Raw genomic sequence first — 10943 nt, 5'->3', positions numbered from 1 at the left:
GCCGTTTTAAATATCTAACAACTCTTAATAAACATGAACGCTAACATACCCTAATGGTGTGTCTTGTGGCGTGTGCCCCTTCGGACCCCTGACCAGGAGCGGGGCGGAGGCCCAGCCGGAGACGGAGACCGGGCGAGCCCCGCGGCTCCCCAGCTCTCAAGTCGCTTTCACCCTCTCCAAACCTGCGGCAAGTCGGGAAACGAGCCTCAATTAGGCTTTTGTTTGGCATCGTTCTACATAACGGGTTAATTACAGGCTCTAACGTGGGGGCAGAGAGAAAACAAACTTTGCATTGAAAATGTTACAGTGCATTAGACATGCCCGTTGATTACTTTGATTGTTGTGTCTAATTCTTGACAGAGGGGTAATAATTTGGCCGGCGGTAATAATGGCTTGTAGTCGTCTGTTGAGAAAAACAGGAGTTATGTCTTAACTTACACGGATCTTCTCCGGGAAAGGCTGCCCACCCCCCCTTTTCTGTCCCGTCTCTCTCTTCTAATCTTTTACGCTAGACTTGACTCTTTTAGCTTCCCGTTCAGTATTTTTATTTGCTTGCCTTTTCAGTTTTACTTTTTCCTCACCATCATATCTGGGATGGCTAATTAGTGCAAGAATGGCAGGTCCAACGTGAATATTGGTGTCAAGCGTGCAAAGTTACTGATCGTCCAAGCCCTAGTTTGGAAACCATTCAGTCCCTGGTCATAGCCGCTGGTGGACTCTTGAGAACCTTAGGACCTAGAGATGGAAAAAAACTTTATTTGAGGTTTGAATGCAATGGAGGACTTAAGTGAGACACACATCTTTATGATGCTTTTTTATCCTGACGTTTATTTCTAAGATTAGGTGTATGGGGGGGGGGTGATGTTTTACATATATAGATGTCAGTCTATTCTGAAGTCCACAGCTTGAATTTAAGTACAGTAATTTGGGAGGGGAGTGAGGAATGATTTGGTTTCACTTGGTAGATTCAAGATATTTGTTGCCTGATGGCTGAGAATGGATTGATGGGTCGATGGCATTCTAGTTCTTGTATTATTCATATGAAAGGTGTGTTCCCTTCTAGACTCCTCAGCAGGTGCTCTAAAATGTGTAGCTGAAATGTCTTCTTGTTTGCAAACCATCTCTTACACGTACTCTCCTTTTCCCTGCATACCCCTGGAGACGGAGTTTTGAGCTATGCTCTATTGAAATTCCTCCTGTTTGCTATTATCTTCGAGCCTCCCTCCTCTTATTCCTCTGGACATTATGACTCATTTCCTCCAGCTTCTGCGAGCTAAAATTTAATGCAAATAAAACCATCTAGGACGCTCTTCTTAAATCAGGGCATCCTTATCAATATCTATACTCTTAAAGACAGGATTTTCCCCCCTATTGTTTCAGAGCAATGACATCTTCCATTTCACTCTACTTCCTCTCTCTTTCCCTTTCATCAAATGGACCTGGTTTTCTTACCATTAAAAAGGGTTCTTTCTAAGTTAGAATCCTATTTGAAGAGATTTATTTCTTCGTTGAAATAACATTTCTGGTTATTTGGGATTCTTTGTGGGTGTACCCACTTACCAATTCACAACTCTTTTTGGAATTCAAGATTAAATAGATGACTTTGTGATGCTCTGCTGCTATTCACCCTGATCAACTTGTTAAACTCATCGTATTGGCCTCTTTTTTGGTCTGTCTTATCCTTTTGATTACCAACCAAAAAGGCAATGTGCTTTTAAGGAGCCTAGAAGTACTTTGCATTTCCCTAGCACCTTGAAGTTTAAAGCCCTAAGATCATTCTCATTGAAATATCTCTTCTAAGTCCCATGTGGATTTACTTAGCCTTTCCCTTTTTCTTAAAAAAGAAGGAAAAAAAGTTAAAACTTGGTCAAGCCATCATAAAAGCTAAGTTTGGATGGAACCCAGCCAGTTTGGATTTTTAATCTCACCCCTAATACAAGTAAACTATCTAAGCAGAAAGTACTTATTTGTAAAGTTCGGTTTAGTCAACTTTTGTAAAGGAGATTTATAATCTAAATTATACTTGAGTTCTATTCATTAAGAACTATTTACTTCCTCTTTGCTAATCAACAATTAAAGATTAGTCACAACAAGGCAAGTCTTTTGCGGGCGCTGGGGACAAAGGGGGAAGGGAATTTTTTGTGCCTTTATTTAAAAAGTGTTACTTTCAAAAATAGTCCCAAATCTTGACTGCTTGTTAAGCATTTAAAATAAAAACAATTAACTTGTACAGTGTGAGTCAGTGTTTTTAAACTAAAATGCAAGTAGTTAATTCAGGGCGCTGGCAGCGATTCTGTTTACTGATCTTTTCTGATTGTTGTTTTCTTGATAACCGAGCAAGCCACTGAATGGCTGTTTGAGCCCAGGCGCCACAAACATAAACTTCACAGCTTACAATGTCCCAAGTCGTGATGGAGGATCTCTCCACACCTCCCAGAGACTTCTGAAGTGTAGACAGAGAAGTTGGTTCACAGGGAGCAAGGGAGGGGGAGGGGCGGGAGGGGAGGCTGCCGAGTGTTTGCTGTGAGCATTGTTACTATCACATCCTTTAATTTTTATGGCGCTTAAGCTGTTGGGTCCGAGAAGCCAGTTTCTATGCCTTGGAGAAGCCGGTCTCTCCTTAGTGTCGCAGTTAAGCCTACTTGAATGTTTTTTTTTTTTTAAATTTATTTTGCAAATCTTTCTGCTTAATTATCCCTTTGCAAAAGCGCTCAGCAAAGATAAGCAAAACGTTCTAAAAAGATTTTTTTTTCCCCAAAGGAGACGCCTAGATTTGGGAGGGAAAAATGTGGGGTAAGATTGCTTTTCCCCAGGTGGGGCACACTGACCTGCCCTTTATGACAGCCCTATGCGAGGTTCCACTTAGCTCTCTCCTCGACTGGGCTCTTCTTTCCATTCCACTGATCAGAAGTTCGTGTTCATTTCAGGGTGATGTTATTTGTGGATTCGATTGAGTTGGCTACTTATTTTTGCTGGTCCTCCTAGCAGTTCTTCCCTCTGGTGCTTTTCCCATGTCCGGGCCAGGGCAGTACTTGTCTGCACTCAGGTTTGGGGTGGGTGGCTGCTAGGAATGGGGGACCCGACACTGGTCTAACCAGCCCCGCGACTCCCGCGGGCAAGTCAGCCCTTGATCCCTTAAAGAAGGGACAATCGTGGTCCAGGAGAGGAAAAAAGGGTGTTGCTGGGCCCTTCTCTTTCAGGAGTTGATCAGGTTGGCAGATCTGGAGGGCTAATCCAAACAAGGCGCTTGACTTGTGAGGTCGCGAGTCTAGACAGAGCTGGTGGCTCGGCGGCTCCTTATCTTTCCCTGGAATCAGCCGAAGAGGCGCTCCCCGGCCCACTGCGCTCGGCTCACCCTTGCCGGAGCCACCGCACGGCGCAGACGGCACAACAAACACAGCACCTGAGGCTTTACAGCTCGCTTTATTGTTTAATGGGGAATGCTGCGAAACAGTTATTTGTTTTCTCTGCCCCGCGCCCGGCCGCTTCGCGCTGCGGCCGGCCACCGCCGCAGGGTGGGGGCGAGCGCCAGCGCGGCGGCCCTGGCACCCGCGGGAGAGCGCGCCCTCAGCTCGGTCCTGTCCGCTCCCCTTCCCCGAGCCCCCAGCGAGGGCCGGTCTTCGGGAAACCCAACCGCCGCCCTTTGCTTTATTCCGAACCCGGAGGCGGGCGGGGTGGACGGGCTGTGGGAGAAAACTCAGGGCGAGGTGTCTTGGACTGATCCGGTGTCTCTTCTTGCTGCCTGGAAATGACAGTTCTGCGTCATGGCCACTTATGGTTTGCGGGGTCAGTGGGCTCTGACTCAAGGGCAATCAATAAAAACATTTAGTTCAGTAATAAGCTGCTTCCCCCCCACCCACCCCGAATGTACCGAGAAAGATGCGTCACCTCTTGGACAGGGTGTCCCTGAGCGGCGGAGTAACCTTTCTTTACCCCGGAGCACAAAAAGTGGCGTGACTTTCCAGTGTTTTCGTGACCACTTCACTGGGCAAACCATGGAAGCCTTCCTTGAACCTCCAGCTGGCTTCCACTACAGAGAGGCTGGCACTGCCATCCACTTGGGAGCAAGGGGACCATTGAGACAGAGCTTGTAATGCCTTTTTTGGAAGCTTGGGGAATTATAATCAAGGATTTTATGGTTCGCATGTCAAATTAATTGCGTGAGATTAAATTAATGGTCATTTTGGTCCTTCTCTGTGAGATTTTTCTCTTGTTTCAAAGAGGAGGGAGAGTTTCTAGTTACATCTTGTTATTCACTATTCTTCTAGTTTGCGGACAACATTATACATGTGTGTGTCATTGGCATGGAATAGATAATACTGCCTCTGTTTGAAAACTAACTGTAAATGTAGGTGAGAGTAATTTGGCTATGTGCTTAATGTGGTGATAGCACGAACACCACAGTCTCCTAGCTCTGGAGACAGCAAACCCACATCAGGCTTTTCCCTGCCTGATCTCAGCCTCACAACTGTGTGTCAGATGAAAACAGACAAAGTATGACAAAACCCTAGTTTCATGAAATCAAAGGATTTCTGTAGAGAGATTTTTTAAAAAAAACCAAAACACTTCTTTCTCCAGAAAATAATCCTTAACTGTAACTCAGGCACTGACTATCCTTTTTCTCATGGGCAAGAGTTGCTGTTTATTTTGACCTGTCACAAATACAATGTGTTGTTTGAAACTTGTTAAACTTAGCAGGTATATAGAGATAATACTAGACAGGCCACTGAATATGATAAAGTAAAATACGGTGGGAATTAACTTTTAAGGGCTATGAAGTATTTTACTTCTTCGCAATAGCTTTTTAATTGATATTTCTTTAAGGTGTTGCATCTATTTTCTCACAGTTCTATAATATCAAACAGTAAACTAGTTGTTCAATGCACAGTAAAGATGTGATTGGCAAAATGCTACTTTTGCACTTTCTATTCTGCAGTTATTTTGATAATTTAAATTATTTATATTCTCAATTAGTTTTAAATAAATTTTCTTTTCCCTCATTAAAAAATGCCCACAACTAGGTAAAAACATGTTTTGTCTTAAAATTTTCAATACTTACTTATTAGAACAACTATTAATTTGTTTTTTTAACTATATATAGGAGGCTTACTTTAAAAATAGGTTTAGCAAAAGGAAAAGTATATCTGATTTGGGGAGAGGACTAGCAGGAAACAGAAAAAAAATGAGTTAGATTTAGGAAACGAGCATATACTTTGATACAGTATATTTTAAGCAATAAAGGGAAAAAAGACTTATGGGCCAAATAGTGAAAATCTCATTTTAAAGTCACAGAATATAACTGATAGTTATTTAAAGTTTTATATCAGTAGTCCAAGAATTTTTGTTGTAAGATTTCAGTTCTCAAGAAGAAATACTTGAAATAAAAATAGCCTGGCAACCTAAATAACATTTAAGATTTAATACATTTAAAAAAAAATGACTGACTTTATTTGTAAAATACAGTAATTTGCTTCTACTAACAATGAATGCCAATGTCTAAAAAGATTAAGGAAAATATGGATTATCAGTTTCTGGAGAATGAAAATGCTTAGTAAATTATGAAATCATTCATTTACTTTCTTCAGTAATATGTGGAAATATTTTAGAGATTATTACTTAGAATTTTGTTTTTGTATCAAAGTACATTTCATAATTTTAAGGCTGTGATGTTTCCTTGAAGTCTTTATACTGCAGAGACACTAATCCCTCTTGCGTTTTATGTGTGGCCAAATTTCTACCTGTTTACCAGAAGTTGAACACTTGGATGAAGGATGATATATCACCAATAAAAACTCACATTTAGTTGTATTATCTCATCAATGGATTCATAAATCTCGTTAATGTTAATGGAAAATGTCCTTATGTCACATGCTAAACAGGGATTGGAGATGTTTCACCCAGGAGTTTCTTTATAGCAAGTATTCTAGGGCTAAAAGGACCTAAGTTGTTTCAAAGGCATTGAGGCCCAGATAATATGCATCTCACAGGTGAAAATGAGCATGTGAAGTGGTGGGATTAGAATTGACTTTAAAAACAAAGGCATTATTAAAAAAAAAAAAGACCTGAAAATATTTCCCCCCACCTTTTGGAATTTTAGAAATAACCCTTAGTTAATTAACTGAGAGTTCAGAAATATTTCTGCCAGGCAAATAGTATAGCTTCTCTCTCTCTGAGATCTAGGACTGAACTGGTTATATACTGCTTACTCACCATATAGAAAGTTGTTTCTATTGAATTATTTACTGGAATTTGAGTGATGCTTTGTTTATTTGTTTTCATTTTGTAGTGGTGATGGACTCTATGAAATTATTCTTATAGATAAATGTATGCATTTGTAATGTGTGTTATCGCAGCCTTTGGCTGTGGCATAGAGTTTTCTCTAGGGCAAAGCTAAGTGGCTCGTATTAGAATAGAATCTGTAACGTTACAGAATTGAGTGATGATCCAAGAGTATAAATGATGAGTGTTGTTCATCATGAATGTTGTTTTGTTATTCAAGTTAAAATCTTCTAGAATCACTATATAGACTAAGAATATTTTAAATCTTCTTTATAAAGAATCTCAAGAAAAAAGGCAGTTTTTCCTAGAGCAAGAGATGCTTAGTGGTTGTTTCTGCCATGACATGACACTTTTCTATCTGTAAAGCACTTTACAATCATTAGTTATGCATGAGAGTCGGCAAAGCCTGTTTTCCTAATGACCTCTGTACCTGTTTCTCAGCACAATTCTCAATTCCCTTGTCTTTCCTTCGTATGTATAAGAGCAGAACATCAAAGAAGCAATACTTTGTCTTCGATGACTTCAGTGAGGACTACGTTAGATCAGAGAATGGAAACTATTTTATAGACATATTCAGTGATGTCCACTCTCCTTACTTCCAGGAATTGAGGGGAGATGCTGAGTGGTAAAGCGGGTGGGTGCGTAAACTAGCAAAACTGTAATTTCTCTCCTTAAAGCTGGGACTCACACTTTTTGATTTCAAGACCCCTTTATACTCTTCGAAATTATTGAGGATCTCAAAAAGCTTTTGTTTATATGAGTTACGTCTATCAATATTTACTGTATAATGAGTTAGAATGAGGATTTTGAAATATTTATTATTCATTTAAAATACCATGCTATATGTTAACATAAATAACTTTTTAATAAAAAATAGATGTAGATTACAGATGAAAAATTTAGTGAGAAAAGTGGTATAGTTTTCTATTTTTGCAAATCTTTTAAATGTCTAGCTTAATAGAAGACAGCTTAATTCTCATAGCTGCTTCATGGTGCACTCTGTGGCAATATTACATACCGCGTAGCCTCTGGAAAACTCCATGTCCACATGCGAGAGAATGAAATTAAAAAGGTAAATAATGTCTCAGCATTATTATGAAAAGACTTGAGACCTTACAGACCCCCTGAAAAAGTTCCAAGGACATCCCCTCAGGGGTTCCCAGAACACACATTGAGAAGCCCTGCCTTAAAAACGGGCTTTTATAAAAGAATTCTAGAGCAACTATTGCTTGAGGGAATTAATGCGCTAACGATACAGGTTTGTTTTTAAGTCAAGTCCAGGTCACAGTTTTATTTTGTGACTTTTCAATTCCATCATCAAACACTGATCTGAAAGTCACTTATATCCAGGGCCTTGAAGAAAAAAAAATTGTGATGTTATACAACTGAAAATTGAAGGTTCCTTTCTAAAAAACTCTAAGAGAGACAGACACATGACTGGACTAGTGTAATGTAAAATGTATTTTTTACCCTTTTTCCCTGTGACGTTGTGGAGGATGATGAACTCTGAAATCTATAACAAATAATTCAGATTTGACGTGGGTGGGAATTGCTAGCCACAGCATTTTGAGACAAGGAATTAAAGGTGATAGTTATAATTTGGAAAAGTCATTTGGCTTTTGGAATGAGATACGTTTGTGAGATGAAAGACTGAAGGCTAGGAAAATACCAAATCAAGGATCACAGTGGTTCGGGCAGGAGGTTTTTATAATTGGCATGAACAGAAAGGAAGGAATTGGTCTGAGAGATATTCTGAGAACTTGATTGGTGTGGAGGAGACAGGCAGTTGTGCATCAGAACTTGCTTTCCCCTTCTTTATAAGCATATGGATAGACTGCATATCCCAGGTTCCCTCACAGGTGGGTGGGCCACATGACCATGTCCTTGCCGATGGGATCTAAGCAGAAATAATGTAGCTTGGAGATGTGCTTCTTTCCTGTTCTCTTTTCCCCTCCAACTGACTGGAACCCATGAAAGTCCAGCTTTAACTGAGCAGATGATGAAAATACCCTATGGGTATGATGGACCAGCATGATGGAAATAACTAATGTTCTTAATAGCTCGGGGAGTGGAGCGGCCCACCGACCTGAAACATTCAGCTCAAACAATAAGTGAGAAATAATTTTTATCTTCTTTAAGCCACTGAATTATTATTGGGCCTATTTATTACATCAGCTTAGCCTTACCCTAATACAACAGGATAGAGAGTAGAGCATTGAGGTAGTAAGAAATCAAGATGACTCTAAGGATCTGAATCTGACAGATTCTGAATGAATCATACATTTATTCACTTACTCATCACTCATTTGTTAACCCATTCAAATATTTATCTAGTGCTTACCATCTGCCATACACTATTCTAGATGCTGGCTATGTAGCAGTGAACAAAGCAAAAAGTTCTTGCCCTCATGAAGCTTATATTTTTGTGGTACATTCAAATGACATACAAATAAATGTGCATTCTAATGAGGTAGTGATAGATTCTAAAAAGAAAAATCAAGCAGATAAAAGGAACAGAGAATTTGAGGTAGAGTGACCAAGAAAGACTTCTCCCAAGAGATGACTTTTGAAGAGGTGGGAAACACTTGAAAAAGTGAATATGAGATATGCATGTACTACATCAATTCGTTATTGAAACTGTATATCTGAGTTTTGATGTGCCCTTGATGTATCTAGGACTGTTCAGAAAGAAACGGATCAATGTTAGAGAGGTATCTGTAAGCTATTCACTTACATAACTTAGTGAAAGCAAAAGAATCTGTGTAGAATAAAAAAAAAAAAGAAGCAGGAGGACACAGGAATACAATAATTCATCAAAGATATTTTGGAAGAAAAGTGACTGGAAAGGTATAAGTTAAAAAGAAAGCATATAAATGCAAGAAATAGTTGAAGAGATTAGGGTAGTGATGAAGAAAAATAAAAGACAATAGAAATGTCTCAGGAACTAAAACCAGAAGTCTTCAAAGGGGCAGGTATGAAAAGCTGTGCCCCATACATCAGAAAGATCAAGGAAGATAAGGACAGAGAAAATGCCTTTGAACTTGGCTGAATTGAGATCATTGGATACCATAAAGAGGCAAAGATGGAAGCCAGATTTAGGAGGGGAATTAGGGGGGAAATATTTTAAATATAGTTCGTCTAACTCTTCACCATTGTTATTGGACATTTATTGAGTGCAGTGATTCTGTGGAGCTCTGCTCTGATAACCAAAGTGTTCGCTGAGTCCAGTTACCAGGTTTGTGAAGAATGACTGAAGAAGTACCAAAGTCTGGTACTTCTATTAACCCTTTTAGAAGGACTAGAGGACAGAACTACCTAAAATGTTTTTAATCCCTGTGGCCGTCTGGCTTTGCCGAATTCAGGAAGACTCAAGAAGCCACAATCTAAGCCCACAAGCCAATTAGATGTTAAAATCCCAGAGGCTAGAACTGAACTGTCAAAAGAAAGTGAGTATGGAGAGGTAATTATCCAGTAATTATAAGAATCTAGGCAAAAATCTAACAGAAAAAAGACCTATTGGCATGTTGTAAAACTGAGAGGTAGCAATTTGCTTAGTTTTGTTGACACTAGGCTGAAATATGTGATGTTTCATCAGAAGGTAGTATTCCTTGGGCTGTATATTACCATGCAGTTAAAAACTCAGCTGAAAAGACTGAAAAAAAGCAACATGTTTGAAAACTACTTGCAGTAGAGAAAAAAAAATCGTTTGGGCGTTAGAAATTCAGGTAGCAAGAAGCAAAGTCCTCACATATTTTGTATTGTGACCCAGAATCCAGCTGATGCTTCTGCCAGTCTGAAAACACTGGGGAGTCCGATGTATGTCATTTTGCATCACTTATGTGTCCATGGTAAGAGAAAATCAGTGATAATATCTGCCATAATTTGCCTTTACTGGAAATGCATGCCTACCAGGAATTTGTAGTTTTTCTTAGTTTTACTTTCCTCTGCAAGAAATAGTGAGTTGTATGCAGCTATAGGTATGCCTATAATGTAAGCCCACTGGGGGAAACATAAAGACTAAATCTAGTTAACACATCCAAACACACTAGGTTAGTTAGTATTTGTAGTTCAAAATAATTTTAAAAGATTAATTATCCTCCACCCAATACTTTGGAGTGTACATAAGAGGATAAAGCCTAAAATATTGGTAAAGATAGGAATGAATAGAGGAAGAATAGAAAAGGCTTACTTGATTTTCAGGGCTAACATAAAGGAAATAGAAAGGAAAAGCTTATCTGATGAGTAAATGCACAGGTGTGGTGTGGAAAAATGTCTAGACAAAGCAAAAGACTTAAGTGAGTGTAGTTGAAATACTCGGTTTTAAAAACCTATCGGTATGGTGATTTTTTAAAATACTCCCCCCACCCCAAGAATGATAGAGATTCCATCGTTTTTTTCTCCCTGAGCTCTAATTTTGGGATTGTGTTAAAGTACATAAAGCAATAAAATGAAGAAACCTCCATAATTATAAAGATTTTAGTTATTCTGTTCCTTGTGGAATCCAGAATTGGCATATAAAATGTTTTCTAATCTAATATTTGATTTTTTTCCTGAATGAAATATCATTTGTGTTTGCCCCATGCACTTTCTAAATGCACATCATGTACAAAGTATATTAATAGTGGAAATGTAATTTACCTCTTATAACTAGATTAATTTGATAT

Source organism: Equus asinus, chromosome 10 (genome assembly GCF_041296235.1).
Source record: "Equus asinus isolate D_3611 breed Donkey chromosome 10, EquAss-T2T_v2, whole genome shotgun sequence".
Lineage (NCBI taxonomy): Eukaryota > Metazoa > Chordata > Mammalia > Perissodactyla > Equidae > Equus > Equus asinus.
Note: the sequence above shows the minus strand (reverse complement) of the source record.